The sequence below is a fragment of the Hibiscus syriacus genome, unplaced genomic scaffold (assembly GCF_006381635.1).
Source record: "Hibiscus syriacus cultivar Baekdansim isolate YM2019G1 unplaced genomic scaffold, ASM638163v2 tig00111841_pilon, whole genome shotgun sequence".
Classification (NCBI taxonomy): domain Eukaryota; kingdom Viridiplantae; phylum Streptophyta; class Magnoliopsida; order Malvales; family Malvaceae; genus Hibiscus; species Hibiscus syriacus.
The window spans coordinates 930334-948815 of record NW_024063196.1 but is presented as its reverse complement, the minus strand read 5'-3'; the positions used below and the strand labels follow the sequence as shown (position 1 = coordinate 948815).

Here is an 18482-nt window from a genome sequence, read left to right as displayed (position 1 = left end):
CTTCGGTGGAGATCGTAACAAGTTGTTGATGAATGTCTCCCCATTGAAATTGATGGGATGGTAACAAAATTTGGATTTCCCGTTAACGAGTTCAAATCATTACACATTACTTGAGTTAGGCTGTCAACTTGATCAGCTTGTTGAGCCAGCCCATAGTGAGAGCATAATGACATACCACGAACCGCATACACTTCAACAAATGTGTCATACATTTGTGTATTAGCGTTTGAATTTTTATTCTGAGAATCAACCATCATAGTAACATCGGCATCATTGGAGAGTTCGAACGCTGTATAAGTTAACGGAAATAGTGTAATTGAAAATATGTACTGAAGTGAGGACATTCTTCTAGTACTTCCAATATGAACCTTCCTTGAAATTTTAGTGATAAGTTCCTCAAGAGTGGTGTTTCTCTTGAAGGATATTCTGACTGAATGATTTGATGCAAAGACAATGCCGGTTTCATCTTCCCGAATTTCTCCATCATGGTAAACAATAGCTGAAATACGCCTCATTTTAAGAGTTTGAGAGTTTGAAAGAATGAGAGTTTTATATATGCAAAAACAATAGCTGAAATACACCTAATTAAATAAATAGTATACAAATTAAAATACAAACCAATGCTAAAAAATTCACAATAATTTAAATAACATAATTTAATATTGTTACCGTATCGGCAAAATATCTCGAGATATGACCCCGCCTTCCGTTTTACAACCAAAAAAAATAATACAAAATAATTAGTACAATAAAATTTGGTCAAATAATTAAATATAAAATAAATATAATATAAAAAAATATTTTTACATTCTAAAAACTATAATAAAATATACTTAACTTGATATAAAGAATAATGTGAAAGAAATTTTTGGTGTGATTTGATGTTTGCATTCGGGGGTATTTATAAGGGAGAGGAATGGGTTTCCAAGAGAGTTGACTCATGTAATAATGTAGTGCATAATAATTCGTGAATAATGGAAGGCGGGGCTTATGATATGTGCCTTCCCTGCACATGTCAGATTTCTCAACGAATGTGCACTTCATGATCCGCGCTTTTTCACCGTGACACTAACTCGGACAGAACCGTACGAAGGCGCACCTCATGATTCGCGCTTTGTCAAAAAGAATGCTAGATCAATAATATTTGGAGAAATAATGCCTAACATATAATATTTATTTGTTAAAGTGTTTTTGGGTAATATTGCCAACAAATACGTTATTTGAGGAAAAAATATATTCTTTTGCGCTTTTTTTTGAACACATTATTGAAAACTTTTCCCGGATATCCATGAATGTTTATCAGTATCTGCTCAAATCCGTGGTGAATAATAATTTTATCATCTAACCCGAAATAACATTTAATTTTGCGGCACAAAAGAATGTCACTATTCACTTACGTGAATGTCAAATTAAGTGAGTTTACGCACTGTCATAATTTTTTATCATTTATATTTTAACAATTAAATTATTGAATTTCATGTTCTTATTACATGAATTATGAATGTAAGTAAGTTCTTTCTTGAATATGTAAATATAAAAGTTGCACGTGAATTTTATTTTTAACATAATTGAATTGTATATATATTATTTCGATTTTGATTCATTTTTCATGCATCACTAAAATAATCTTAACTTGACCGGGTAAGTAACCCAACATTAGATTTTATAACTTAAGGGTGTGTTTGATTGGGGGAATGTGAGATTCTTACGGGAATGGAATTTATATTCCCCGTTTGGTTGGCCGGGAATCCACATTCCCCCGTTTGGTTGGCCGGGAATGTCATTCCCGGTAATCTTACATTACCAATAATGGATTTTTTTGGGTATATTACCGGGAATTTCATTACCTCCCTTTCCTTAGGTATTGTTGGATTATCGGTGTTTTGAACTAAAATGCCCTTAAATTTTTTTCTTCAAAAATATCCTTATTCTGTCAGTGAATAATAAAAATTCTATAAATGTTAAATTATAAATTTATCCTTAAACTATTTTATATTTACAAAAAAACATATAATTAAAATTTTATATGAAGTTCAGGGGTTAAAATAAAATTTTACCCTTTCATTAAACCTTTTTATATTTTTAATTTTGTAAAAAAATTATATAATTTTTTTAAATTTAAATTTTTTAAAGAAAATATATAAATATTTTCTAATTTGTTAAAAAACAAATATATAATAAGGATAATTTGATCAAATATGTATTCCAATAATCTTTTATTCATTTAACCAAACACGGTAATCTTACATTCCTGTTAAACCAACCAAACACAAAATACAACATTCACAGTAATCCTATTTTCTGATAATCTTTTATTTCCGCCAATAATCTTATATTATGTGAACTAAACGAATTCTAAATGGATACATACAGACAGCGATCAAGGTAAATCTGGAAAATCCCAAAACAGTATAGCAAGGTGATCTGCACTTTGGCTGTACCTAGTTGTCATGGATTCACATTTTTTTTTTGTTGGCTTTGACTTAATCATTTCATGAGATTTGAGGTCATGACCAGATTCCTGTGAACATTGGTCACATGTCAAAGCTGGATTTGGTCCAATAAATATTTTTCAATCATTTTTCCATCTTTTAATTTAATTTTGGGTTTTCTTTTTAGATCTTCAAATTCTAGCCACATATGCAAGTAAACAGGAGCTTTCCTGTTTTCCTTTATTAATGCTTCACTGAAAACTATTATCAGTGTTCAAACTTCCCCTTCCTTTCTCTCATATGTAACTCTAATCCCCTCTCTTCCATAATGCTTTGACTTCATCTTTCCAGTTTTTCAAAAATGGTGAACATATAAAAGTTGGCATCTTTTTGTGTTCTCTGTCTTTCCCAGATCTCGGAATTGAAAACCCAGTTTTTGTTTTTTATTCTTTTGCTGAATTTTGATCTGGATTTTGTTGAATCCAGTGATTCTCTCATCTGTTTTTAAAATGGCTCCGAGTTCAGTTGTGGTTACCATTCAGAAGCCAAACAAGTTCTCCATACTGGAAATCAATGGCTCGGACTCAACTCTACTTCTCGAGAAACAAAAGGCAGTGAGTCCAAAGCAGTTCACCTGGTTCCTTCTCCTCAAAGCCCACAGAGTTTTCGCCTGTCTTTCATGGCTTCCAATGGCTTTCAAAACCATGGCTTCATCGGTCACGAAACGGATCGGTTTATCCGGTCTGAGCGAAGAAGAGACCAAGAACAGAAGATTGTATAGATTCATCAAAGCGTTCCTTTTCATCTCGATATTGGCTTTGACTTTGGAAGTCGTTGCCCATTTGAAGAAATGGAATTTGAGCATCATTCAGCCGTGGGAAGTGCAAGGTCTCCTTCAATGGTGTTATATGACATGGCTGTCATTTAGAGTCGATTATATTGCTCCATTGGTGCTGTTAAAGCAAGGGGATTACTGGAAATGCCTCAATATATTAATTTATCTCATTTACATCACTTATATAGCATTTACAACTAAGGTAAACTGCCTAACTGATCCTCTAACAATTTCTAACTTCCCTAACTGATTTCTAACATTCCTAACAACCTTTTATTCTTTACACTCCCCCTCAAGTTGGGAAGTGAAATACATCTTCAACTCCCAACTTGGATAAGAGATACTTATGTTGAGCAACACCAAGAGCCTTTGTCAGAATATCTGCTTGTTGCTCTGCAGTTGATACAAATTCTGTTTGAACTAAGCCTTGCTGAATTTTTTCTCTTATGAAATGGCAATCTATCTCGATATGCTTTGTTCTCTCATGAAACACAGGATTTGTTGCAATTTGTAGGGTTGCTTTGCTATCACTGAAGATCTTTGCTAGTTGAATATTGTTGACACCAAGCTCCTTTAACAAACCTTGCAACCAGATTAGTTCTGAAGTTGTTACTGCCATACTTCTTTACTCAGCTTCTGCTGAAGATCTCTCTATGGTACTTTGTTTCTTTGATTTCCATGAAACTAGCGAATCACCTAGCTTTACACAGAAACATGTTACTGACTTCCTTGTCATTGGACATGTTGCCCAATCCGAATCACAACTAGCCACCAGCTGACAACTACTTGAAGCTTTCAAGAAAATTCCCAACCCAGGATTATTCTTTATATACCTTATCACTCTAAGAGCTGCCTCCATGTGTTCTTTCTTCGGATGATGCATGAACTGGCTAAGATGTTGAACTGAAAAAGCTATGTCAGGCCTTGTATGTGTCAAATAAAGCAGCCTGCCAATTAACCTTTGAAATTCTGCTTTGTCAGTTAAACAATCCTCACCTTTGTTGTCTTGTTTCATGGAATAATCATATTCCACTGTAGTGAGCTTAGTATTCTGTTCTAAGGGGGTTACAATAGGTTTTGCACCCCCTAACCCTGCATCTTGAATAAGCTCAAGGGCATACTTCCTCTGATTTAATAATATCCCTTCTTTTGTTCTCAAAACTTCCAAGCCCAGAAAATACTTCAGTTCTCCCAAGTCTTTCATCTTGAAGTTCTTATGCAGCACCCCTTTCAACTCTGAAATCATCTTAGCATCATTTCCTGTGATTAGGAGATCATCAACATAAACAAGAAGTACTGCTATACAATCCATTTGTCTCTTAGTAAACATAGAATAGTCAAGTTTACTTTGACTATATCCTGCTGAAATAAGGGCTTCTGTGAGCTTGGCATTCCATTGTCTCGAGGCTTGCTTTAAGCCATAGAGAGACTTTTGTAGTCTACACACAACATTCTCCCCCTGACTACAAAAACCTTGAGGCAACTCCATGTAAACTTCCTCAAGTAAATCACCTTGCAAGAAAGCATTGTGAACATCCATTTTCCATAAAGGCCAAGCAAAAATGGCAACAAGTGCAAGAACAAAACGAACTGTGGTAAGCTTAGCAACAGGAGAAAAAGTATCCACAAAATCAACTCCCTCTTGTTGATTATAACCCTTAGCCACAAGTCTTTCCTTGAACCTCTCAACTTCACCGGAGGCTTTGAACTTAACACGAAATACCCATTTACATCCAATGCATACTTTTCCTAGGGGCAAGTGAACAAGAGACCAAGTTTTATTTAACTCAAGAGCATGAATTTCCTCTTGCATTGCCTTAATCCATCTAGGATCATATTGGGCTTCTTGAAAAGTTTTTGGTTCAGGGAAATGAGAAACAGAAAGTTCAAAGGATTGTGTATGTTTTGGTAAATGAGAATAAGAAATAAAGTGAGATATGGGATACTGACCTGAGGGAGAAGTAGATTGGCAGGCATGAACATAATCGTGTAACCAAGATGGGGGTTTAGAAATTCTAGAAGATGTTCTAGTAGTCTCAGTGTTAGGAACAGAAGCATGAGGAATAATAATGGGAACTACATCTGTTGAAGCATTAGAAAGATCCTCTGAATTAGTTGAAGAAGGATTAGTGGGGATTTCTGAAGAGGCTGAGGCAAAACAGAATCTGAGGAAGGAGTTTGGTTAAATGAGGAAGGAAACGAGAGTTGCAAAAAATCAGAGTCAAGTATGGCAGGATGAGGAGGAAAAAAAGATTGATTGGAGGAAGCAAATTTAAATGGAAAAACATTTTTATGAAAGATGACATCTCGGTTAACAAAAAAAAATTTTAAGTCAAGATTAAAGAGAATGTAACCTTTTTGAGTAGCAGAGTAACCTAAGAACACAGCAGGAATAGCTTTTGAAGAGAATTTATCACTATAGTGCGGCTTTGTTGCATAGCATAAACAACCAAAGACTTTAAGATGAGACAAAGATGGTGGTTGGTGATAAAGCATTTCAAATGGTGTTTTCCATTTAATCACAGAGGTGGGAAGCCTATTGATAATGGAACATGCAATGAGTACACACTCACCCCAGAATTTAATAGGAACATTATAATGAAAACGAAGAGCTCGGGCAACCTCTAAGATGTGTCTATGTTTCCTTTCAGCAACACCATTCTGCTGAGGAGTGCCCACACAGGAACTTTGATGAACAATACCAAGGGAAGAAAAGAAAGGGGATCATTCTGAATTAAAGAATTCAGAGCCATTGTCACTTCTAATTACTTTAACATAGGTAGAAAATTGAGTTTTGGCTAAGGAAATGAACTGTTTTAAAGAGAAAAGAGCATCATTTTTGTGCTTCAACAGATATAGCCAAGTCATCCTAGTGTGATCATCAACAATAGTAAGAAAAAACCTATGACCACTGTGTGTAGAAATTCTATACGCACCCCATAAGTCAATGTGAATTAGTTGAAAATGGATGGCCGACCTAGAGGTACTTATAGGAAAAGGCAATCTATTTTGTTTAGCTAAGGGACAAGCAGAACATTTATGCACCAAATCATGCTGAAACTTAATAGACTGCAAACTGTCTATTTTATTCATTGTAGATAAAGCAGCATGCCCTAATCTAGCATGTCAAATACAAGTGTCAAGCTTGGAAGAATTCATACAGGGTGCAGTAAAGGAAAAACGATTTAAAACTGGGGGCTGAGGAACAGACAAACCATAAGCAAAAGAAGCAGACTCAAAAAAATATAATCCTCTAGACTGCCTACCAATCCCCTTCATCCTTCCAATGCAGAGATCTTGTAGAAGGCAAAAGTCAGGGTAAAAGGTAAAGGAACAACCAAGATCGAGAGTGAGCCGTGATACTGACAATAAATTATGTTTAAATTGTGGAACAACAAGAACATTATCAAGGCTATAATCTGAAGTAAAGTTACAGGAACCAAGATGAGTGACAGGAACCTTTTTTCCATCAGGAAAACATATGAATCGAGTAGAGGAACCACAAGGAATAAAAGAATTCAGGCTCTTAAAATCAAATACAATATGGTATGTTTCTCCTGTGTCAACAATCCATTTAAGTGAAGCATTGAAATGTAAAGGATCGTTAGTAAATGTACCTGCAAGGTTAACAGCAGATTCAACAGGTTGTTTGTTCAGCAACTGCAAGATTTGTTCATATTGTTCTTAGTAAACAGTGGAGGAGAACACACTGTTGAATTGAGTCGAGTGGGAGCATCCACCGGATCAACATAAACTGTTGAATTTGCCACAACATTTGAAGCTGTTTTCTTCTTACTAAACTTGTAATTGGGAGGAAACCCAATTAAACGGTAGCATTGGTCCTTCTTGTGACCTTTGATCTTGCAGTAATCGCAAGTACCAGAAAAACGTTTTCGCTCAGAGGAAGCAGCAGAACTGGAGTACAAAGCCATCGAATCAGGTACATCAGCTATAGAGAGATGAGAACGCTGCGATTCCTCTTGAATGATCATGGAATAAGCTTGATTCACCGTAGGTAGGGGCTGCATAAGCAGAATCTGGCTACTAATCGTTGAGTAAGACTCGTTTAATCCCATCAAGAATTGAAACAATTTTTGTTGAACAAGGTGTTTCATATTCTGCTGAGAAACATCACAATCGCAGGCAGTAAACGGGATCAAGGATTCATACTCATCCCACAACATCTTCAACCGATTAAAAAAAGCAGAAATGGTAGATTCACCTTGACAGAGAGTAGAAATCTCTCGATGTAGAAAAAATATGCGAGAGCCATCAATTTTATCAAATCGTTCCTGCAAATCATTCCAAATTAAAGCATCACTGGAGGCGAACACGAGTCCGGCTGATAAATCTTTGCTGACGACATTCAAGATCCAAGATAGAACCATGGCATTACACCTATCCCACTGCACTTGCAACGCACCACTGTAATCGATTCGTTGACAGGAACCATCGATAAACCCTAGCTTGTTTTTCGCAAGTAATGCAATCTTCAGTGAACGACTCCAAACACCGTAGTTTTTTAAGCCAATCAACGGCTAAGAAACGAGCAAAAGCCCAGGCATATCGGATGGGTGGAGATAGAGTAAGTGAGTGAAGTCAATTTCCTCTGCAGATGGCATTGTCGAGAGAAGAGAAAGAAAAAATTTGGGGAAAAAAACAATCAGGTGAAAAGGAGCAAAATGAAAAAGAGGCAAAAGCAGGAGCCACAAAACAAAAGGATCGAAATTAGGCTGATACCATGTTAAAGCAAGGGGATTACTGGAAATGCCTAAATATATTAATTTATCTCATTTATATCACTTATATAGCATTTACAACTAAGGTAAACTGCCTGACTGATCCTCTAACAATTTCTAACTTCCCTAACTGATTTCTAACATTCCTAACAATCTTTTATTCTTTACACTAACTATGTCCAAATTTTGCATCGTTCTCTTCTTGATTCAGTCTCTCGATCGAATCATTCTTTGTCTGGGTTGTTTCTGGATTAAATATAACAACTTGAAACCCATAATCAATGGAGATGCGTATGACAATGAAGATGCCTCGAGTTTCCCCATGGTTCTAGTCCAGATTCCAATGTGCAATGAAAGAGAGGTGAGGATTTTAGCCTTTCAAATCCATTCATTTTCATTGTTTCTCGATCTGTTTTTGAAGTAATTCTTGGTATTCCCCCCCCCCCCGGTATTTGCGCAATCAATTGTCAACTTGATTGGCCTAAAGACCGGATTCTAATTCAAGTGCTAGATGATTCAGATGATGGCAATTTACAGCTTTTGATCAATGATGAAGTTTCGTTATGGCGTGAGAAAGGTGTAAACATAATCTACCGACATCGGTTAATCCGAACTGGATACAAAGCCGGCAACCTTAAATCGGCAATGGCCTGTGACTATGTCAAGGACTACGAGTTTGTCGCAATATTCGATGCAGATTTCCAGCCTAACTCCGATTTCCTCAAGCAAATTGTGCCTCACTTCAAGGTATTTGACGAAAGTCCGATTGAAAGATTCGGATTTCGGGTTCGTTTTACTTTCTGTAATGATTTAAAAAGATATTGATCTGCATTGCAGGGTGATCCTGAGCTTGGTTTAGTTCAGGCGCGTTGGTCATTTGTAAATAAAGATGAGAATTTGCTCACAAGGCTTCAAAACATCAATCTTTGCTTCCATTTTGAAGTCGAGCAGCAAGTGAACGGTGCTTTCCTTAACTTCTTCGGATTCAACGGGACCGCAGGCGTGTGGAGGATCAAGGCCTTGGAGGAGTCCGGTGGCTGGCTCGAGAGAACAACTGTTGAGGACATGGATATCGCGGTTCGAGCGCATTTAAACGGATGGAAGTTCATCTTCCTCAATGATGTCAAAGTGGTTTGTGAACTGCCCGAATCTTATGAGGCCTACAGAAAACAGCAGCACCGTTGGCATTCGGGTCCGATGCAGTTGTTTCGATTATGTCTTCCTGCCATTGTGAGATCCAAGGTTCGACTACTTCCCTTTTTCTAGCATCATATATCGATCCGATCCATTAAACAAACATAACGATTTGCGTTCATCGATGCAGATTCCAATATCGAAGAAGGCCAACTGGATTTTCCTGTTTTTCCTACTGAGGAAACTTATACTTCCATTCTGCTCTTCACATTGTTCTGCATCATACTCCCATTGACAATGTTCATTCCTGAAGCCGAACTCCCCCTTTGGGTTATCTGTTATGTCCCGATTTTCACGTCACTCCTAAACATACTCCCGGCCCCGAAATCCTTCCCATTCTTGGTCCCTTATCTTCTCTTGGAAAACACGATGTCGGTCACGAAATTCAACGCCATGATCTCGGGGCTGTTTCAGCTCGGAAGTGCCTACGAATGGGTAGTAACAAAGAAAACAGGTCAATCATCGGAGTCCGACTTGGTGGCCTTAGCGGAGTGGGAATCGAAATCTTTGAACGAAGAGAAGATCACTCGGAGGCACTCGGAATCCGGGTTGGAGACGTTGAATAAACTCAAAAAACAAGAGGAAATCAGGCCTTTGAAGAAGAGAAACAAGCTGTACAGGAAAGAGCTAGCATTGGCTCTTCTCCTACTCACTGCTGCAGCAAGAAGCTTGTTGTCTGCACATGGAGTTCACTTCTATTTCTTGTTGTTTCAAGGCTTGACTTTCCTAGTTGTGGGCTTGGATTTGATTGGAGAACAAATAAGTTAAAAACACAACCTAGTTTTTTTTTTTTTTTTTTTTTCAACTTATAATTTTTGTGTGCATATACAGAGTTTGGATTGGTTTCCATGGACATCAAACTGATAGAAAAACACTGCTGTCTAATCATTAGAGATTAAAAAGTTGAGTTTATTGTATACTTCTACAAGTAAACTGTGTATGAATAATTATTTTCATTCTTATTCGAGTTAATTATCTCATATGTCCCCAAACTATTATCTTGATTTTAAATTTTTTAATTTCATCCTTAAACTATTACTTTCATTTTACATTAATCCTTAAACTTTTAAACATTCTAACTTCATCCCTAAATTATGACCCTCATTCTAAATTGGTCCCAAAACTCATTCAATTTCTTCCCCAAAGCCATCCAAATATGTAATTAGTTTTGAGCATAGTTTAAACTAATTTTTTTTCAAACATATACTAATATAACTTAGCCTAACAATTTTACTAATAAAGGATGCGATTAGCATATATATATATATATATATGTATAGTTAGGGATGAAATTGAAATATTCAAAAAGTTTGTACAATTTAGAATGAAGTTCATAGTTTGACTTTGAGAATGAAAATAAAATGTTTAAAAGTTTTAGGACTAATTTAGAATGATATCCATAGTTTAAAAATGAAACTGAAACGTTTAAAAATTTAGATACTAATTTAAAATAAAAGTCATAATTCGAGAACATATGTTACAATTAACTCTTATTATTCTGTATAAAACTGAGTTTTTCCATGAATTTATAATCGCGGATGTCTATCTATCGTTGGGATGAACAAAAACTATAATAGTGAGACGAGTCAATTTTTTTGTAAGACTTACAAAAATTGAATTATAAAAAATTTGGAGTTATCAAGATAGGATAAAAAAGATCGGTTTTGGAGTAAAAATCATAGTCCGTGCTAAAATATTAAATAAAATTCAGTCTAAACTAGAAAAGCACTAACCATCATTCATGGCTACTTTTAGGACCAATGAGCTAAATTTGACAATTTGTTGGATAAATGTTGAATGGTTTTCTTTAGGCCCAATAAAGTGATAAAATAAAAATGTTTTAAAGTTTGAGGATCAATTTAAAATAAGCTTAATAAAAAAATAAGTAGTCTAATTTTGTCTCGAAAACGTTTTAGTATTTAAAGAATTTTTCGTTAAAAATATATGTATAAAGTTTCTCGATTACACTATTAAATGCCAACGGTTTACTTTTTAATTTTTAATAATAAAAATATTATTTTTAATTAAAAATAAAAAAAATTAAAAATAATAATTTTTTACTAAAATTATAAAAAAAAACCCTTAAAAACTAAAATATCTCATTTCAACCCCATTACTAATCGTCGCCAGCCATCTCTGGCCACCATCGTCATCGTCGAACGGTCATCCTCCCGTCGCCATCCACTCATTGATCAATTATCGTCCTTACTGTCACCCAAAATCTAAAATCCCCGAAATCCAAATCGCTAATTCCCAATTTTAATTTCCTAACCCAAACGATCGTTGGTCATTTAATGCCATCATCGCATCGTCGAACAATTGGGTTTTGATCAGAATTGCATGATGGTTCGAATGGTGGAAACGATGTGGCTTATAGACGTCAGAATCGACCAAAATCGACGAAGAACGGCGACTAGGGATGGGCATGGGACACGAACCTGACGGGTTTCGACCCACCTGACCTGACCCGATCGGGTCAGGTCGGGTTTTTTTGTTAAAAAAATGGGGTTTGGGTCGGGTCAGTTTTTTAAATGTAATGTTCGGGTTGGGTCGGGTTTAGGGTGAAAAATATCCGACCCAAAAAAATATAATTTTACCTTATATATTTAGGAATAATTACAATAATACACCTCTATATATACTTTTTTCAATTGCGTCGTTGTTATTATTGAATAAAAATAATATTTTTATTATTATTTCGGGTCGGGTTTTTAAGTTATATATCGGGATGGGTTCGAGTCGGGTGAAATCTTATTTCATGCTGGTCGGGTCGGATCTCGGGTGGAGGAGTCATTGTTCTCGGGTCAAGTCTGGTGGATCAAAAATCCGACCCGACCCATGCCCATCCCTAACGGTGACTTAAAAACCGATACCTTTGAACACCCCTCCACAGTAAACGGTGACATGTTACTACAAAAGGTTAATGAGAGTTTGATCGGGGGTCGACCCCGATGTTGATGATGGTGACAGTGATGGTCACGACTAATCGGTCGACGATTATGGAAGGAGAAGGGGGAATGAAGATATTTAACGACGTTAACGTTCAAGCACATAAAAATATAATATTTGAAGTTTTAGACACATATTTTTAACGAAAAATTCTTTAAACACTAAAATATTTTTCGAAGCATAGTTTGGACACTTATTTTTTTTATTAAACCCTAAAAATATAAATTATAATTTAGAGAAATTTAATGCAATTAACTCTAAATTTTATATAAATTAATTTCTCTCTCCACGCGCGTTGCGCGTGTATTTACGTGCTTATCAGTTTGTTTTATTAATTATATATGTTTATTTCATGTAACAAAAAATCCCTCCAGCCCATAATTTATGTTTTATATGATTATACACATAGTTTTAAGAGATATATCTTATCAAAATGATAGAATTATTCTTAAAAAGTTATTGATATATTTGATTAATTTATTTTGATAGATGTAAAAGAGTAAAATATATAAGAGTAAAAAGAAAATATAAGTGTTGTTGTTTGTTGATATTTTTAATATGATATTTTAAATGAGATAATTTTAAAAGTAAAAAAAGATTTAGCGGACGAAGGGAGTATATTTTATGGGTTAGGATCCACTCACAGCTAGGGGTGTTCATTATTAGATATCGGATATTATATAATCAGAAATTTCAGATATCATAAAATTTTGATCATCAAAATTGCGATCCATATCCGATCTGAAAAACCGGATATCTAAATCCGAACATAAAAATTAATTTACCAAAAATTAAATATATAGGCATTTTCTTGTTTTTCAATTGCATGCTCGTTAAATATGATATTACATGCACTCACTGTCATTTCTTATTTATTTTACTTTCAAAACATTTTGTTGTTAGTTAATACTATCGGAGAAATAACAAACTGTAAAATCTGTAGATAATGAATTTTAAGTATTTTTTATTTAATCAAAACCTACTACAATACAAAACCAGCATCTCTTTCTTTTCTCTTTTTAGTTATTATTAATTATTTATGAACTATAATGGAGAGATAAGTATCATTCTTCGTATTTCATATCGTGTGCGAGGTTGGTCTGCAAAAATTTTAGAATTTGGAGAAACTCAAATTAAAGGTTGAGGTATTTTTTTTTGGTTGTACTCCAGTTCCAATGTCTCACCTTGTTTGGACTGACCCGGGTCGCACACCTGGTTTTGGTGGGTGAGTCTCCCAGCAAGGATTTTCTGCATACACAAGGACTCGAACCTGAGTCATTACTTAAGCGATATCAAACTACTTACCGCTTGAACCAATTCCGTTAGTTTAAGTTAGATTATGGCTGACCTGTTAGGCTAGTAGATTAACTATTTATCAGACCTAGAGGTTATATATATTTTAAAGGCACAATTTTTATCAGATTTTCGGATAATTTGAAATTAGAATTTAGTCGATTCGTATCTGATCTAATTATTTAAAAAAAATCAAATATTCAATTCGAATTATCCAAAAATCAAAAACCAGATCGGACTATTTTACACACCCCTATTCACAGCTAGTATAAAACTTTTAGTTTTACACCTTTTAGAATCATTGGATGAGGGAAAATTAAAGGATGAGATTGACTCTTTATTCTTTTTTTCAGTGAATATTTTCTCATTTCTTACTATCAATTTTAGTCTTTGATCTCTCTCATCCAACAATCCTAAAAAGATGTAAAGTTAAAATTCTTTACATTATGTAATTAGATCATATCTCATATTTTATATTAATAAATTCTTTATATGTAAATTTCAATAGTTTAATCAAGATAAAGTGTAGTTAAAAATTAACTTAGATTGTAATTCAATATTTATCGGCTTAATCTATTAATTTTTTTAGTTTTAATATAATAATATAAATGCTTTCTCAAGTTTAAGGAAGAAATGATTTAGAATCCATCAGGTGATTTAAGTAACTTAAAGGGGATATACCTTTGTTGATGATCTATTTTTGAGTAGTTATATTTATAAAGGTGAGAAAGATTAAGATTTATTAAAATTTTATATTTAGCTATGATATAATAATGAAAATAATATTTTAAATTATAATAAAGTATTAGTCAAAATGAACATAAAGTGTAATTCCATACTTTATTGAAATTTATCAATTTAAAATTTTTATTTAATTTTAATATAATGATATATTTATTTTCTTATAATGAAATAATAAATAATAAAATATTATTCATATATAAAATAAAATAGTTTAATTTAAAATGAAAATGTAGTTATTTTTTTCTCAAAGCATAATGATTCGAATTTCTGAGTCAAATTCAAGTGTTGATCAGATTCATAGATAGATCAATTTGAAATGTGATTAGACTTATTAACCAAAGTTTGAGTTTAATCAAGTGGGGATTAGACTGGATTGATCATAAAAAGTGACCATTGACGTGGAGATGAAATAGAAGGATTAAAAGTGTAATTAACCTATTGAAAGAAATTAATGCTAGAATTCACCCAAAGTGTTGCTTGTTGGACTTGGGATATAGGGACATAAGGGTATGAGAGTGAGCTCCTCTTCTCTCCCTTTTTTTCTCCCCATAAAAAATAAAGAACTTTGGAATCAAAAGAGGGATGTTTTGCATTCAAATAAATCAAACAAGATTTAAGGAGGTAAGAATGATCATTTTCACTCCATAAGTTTTAAGGAAATGCTCACCATCATCTCAAAAGTTATTGTGAATCTACTTGGAGTCTTTGAGCTTTGGGAAGCTTCTTTAGACCATTTACACAGTAGTGTTCATATGTTCTACATTTGTAGCTTTACCTCCCTTCAATATGGTGTTTGATTAGAGTTTCATTGACACTTGTTTGATTTGTGTAAGTGGCGGGGGAGCCTTCAAGTGTTAAAAGGAGGTAAAAAGTGGGCAATGAAGGTTCTTTGGTGATTTTTAATAAGACAGCAAACTCTAAACTCCTATACGTTTCCTACATTTTATAAATTTAATGTTTTGCTTTATTGGTACGATGCATGTCGAGTATTTTGAGTGTTAAGCATGTTTATTGGTCAAATTGACGAATGTGTTGTTGACCATGTGTAAAAGTAATGTTAGATGACCCAACACTAGTCTCAAAAGCATCACAAATTGAGTAATACCTTCAATCGAGTGTTTGGAGGGGTGTTGAGAGTGATTTTTAAACTTGAAGTTGTCATTTTTTGAGTTTTAGTATCAATATTATTCTCATGGTATCGATACTCATTCATGAGGTATCGATGTTATATCTTCGATATTGATACTAAAATTTAAGTATCAATGTCAAGATTAAAGTTGTAAAATTTAAAATATATACATAAAATCATTTTTCTCGTGTCATAAAAGAAATTCATGGTACTTCTCACTTAAAAAATTGGAAATTATATCATTAATATGTATTAAAAAATGTTAACTTAAAATTAAATTTTTTATCAAATTGAAGTTTATACGAATATTCAAAAATTTGGATATCCGAATTTTTAAGATCGGATACGGATCACAAATTTTGTGGTTCGAAATTTTCGAATGTCCAAAATTTCAGATTGAAAAATATACGTATAAAAAAATGCACACCTCTATTTATGAGTTGGCTTAGATAGGATTTTGATCAATCATATATATGATATCGATATTATACATAGGCTTTGACTAATCCAAATCATGGACTTAAATTTTGTTAAGAGTCGTTCATATTTGTAAATAACTATTTTTTTTTTGTATTATCACCTACGGCAAAAACATATCTTCTAAAGTGTTCATTACAGGATGTAACTTCACCTACGTGGTGATATAGTTGTCCAAAGGTTGGGACATAATGGAAGAATGGGAAAAAAATATAAAACATTGTACGAATTTTATTCGAAAAGAAAAGTTATGTGTAGTATATGAAGAAGACATGTATGAGTACAAGTTAGGTTGAACGAAAATAACATGTATATACGGAATTTATATTTAATCATTCAATGAATTCATATTTTAAAATTTATATTTAAATATATAAAAAAATCAATATATAAATAGTGTAAGATGTAAGAATCTTATCAAAATTACTAATTTTGAAACTTAAATAAACTTATATTGAAAATAAATCATTTTTTTGTAAGCTGCTACTTGGGGATAAAAAAAAAGCAGATTACAGCTCAAAATGCTGGTACATTGATATTATTAGTTTGAGCAAAACCTGAAAAGAAAAAAAGTGGATTTGACCTCAATCTGGCCCACGCCTATTATTGTCTCATTCTTTATAAATAACCAATAAAAGAAAAAAAAAGTTTAATACAAAAATAAATATTTAAATTATATTTCTAGAAACATTTTAGTGTTTAATTTTTTTATTAAAAACAGGTGATTAATATTTTCAATTATATTTTTATGTGTTTATTGTTATATTTTTTAATTTTTAATAATAAAAATAAAAATTAGAAAAGCTTAATTTATTTAGAAAAACCTAAATTTACAATGAAATTATAAAAAAAACTCTAAAAAAATTAAAATTCTCATTTCAACTCTATTATCAATTGTTATCGGTTATCTATAGCCATCATTGTCGTCGTCGAAAGATTGAGTTTTGATCGAAATTGTATGGTGTTCGAGTGGTGGTGGTAGTGTAGCCTATGGATGTCAGAACCTGCCAAATTCGACGAAGAACAATAGAAGTGACTTAAAATCCAACGAATCTTTGAATACTTCTCCACGACAAATAGTGACAAATTACAATAAAATACTAACAGGGGTTTGATAGGAGGTCGACGCCGATGTTGATAACGGTGGTGGTGACAATCACAATTGGATGTCTGACTACTATGGAAGGAGGGAGGGAGAAGGAAGACGAGCCGTTGTTTGAGATTTTTTTTACATAAAAATATATTTTTATTTTTAAAAATTTTTTAAATAAATTCTCAAAAATATTAGAATGTGACAGGTGTCACTTAACAAAGATTTTTAACGGTTGTTAACGTTCGAACACCTAAAAATATAATGTAAAAAATATTATATACTTATTTTTAACAAAAAATTTTTTAGTCACTAAAATATTTTTTGATGTATAATTTAATAATTTATTTTTGTATTAAATAAAAATATATCTCAAATTGTCAAATTCAATACTCACCGTACCATACAACTGTTTCAGTTAATATTTTCTTCATTGCAGAGAATAGTTAAATAATTCAAGTTTAAATTTTAGATACAATATTATTAAGACAGATATAATATGAGCCGCTAAAGAATATATATATATATATATATATATATATATATATATATATATATATATATATATATATGGGTTTTAGTGATACAAAATTATTGGACTTAATGATTTAAAAATTTTGTCATGACATTTTTGGACCTGGAATGAACTTGGTATCCACATGCCATTTCTTGGGAACAAAAGTGACCTAAACCAAAAAGATTTGATAGATTTTTGTCCCACAACCCAACAATTTTCATTGATATTTCTTTAATCCCTTCCTAGTTTTAAAGTTCAGTTTCTCTGAAAAAAGAAAAATGAAAAGAAACCTACATTGGATGTCATCTCCATCCCAAGTAAAAAAACATGTGCATCTTATCCCATGCTATCTTATATTGTATTCAATTATTTTTTTAATCTATGAAAAATGAATTCAAAGTTTTATATCAGGGGTATGAATTTAACTAGTAATTTAACAATTTAAATATATAAAATTATACAATTTTAAAGACACAAAATTAGATCAACAATCGAAAATATAAAGACAATAATTAAATTATATGAAGATTTAAAATTTTTAAAGGTATGACCCAACCCTTAACATCTATTTAATCTATCCATGATTTATGATGCATAAAAAATAATAAATTTATATAGAATGTATATATAAAATTTACATCCGGATAACGTGATAGTCTATATCAATGGGGAGTATCTATTTCTAGAAGAATTTCAACACATTTTCTGTTTTACATTATCAATCCCTTCAAATTCCAAAACCATTGTATTTGTATCAATGGTGAACGTGCTATGAACTATCATTGCTACCGTTGTTTCATTACATGTGACATCACATGTTAAGTAGGGAATAAATAATCCCACTTGCATGCCCTCCACTTATGAGTTCTTAAATTGGACCTTCTCATGAGAGTCAGATGAGATCAGAGTCCAGCTGTAATGGCAGGCTTTTTCAAGCTTTTTGAATTTGATTTTATTATTATTATTAATCTAGGATAAGAACGCGATAATATATGTTTAAAGATAATTTAATCTTTTGATATTGAACATTCACATGTTAAGTATTATTTATTCATAGTTTTTTAATCATTGTTAGTGTAAACA

The 18482-nt window shown here is 32.8% G+C and overlaps 1 pseudogene; it reads left to right on the top strand.

Annotated features, from left to right (window-relative positions):
- Window positions 1-2770: 2770 nt before the first annotated feature.
- LOC120171971 lies at window positions 2771-9977 on the top strand (annotated as a pseudogene).
- Window positions 9978-18482: the final 8505 nt, after the last annotated feature.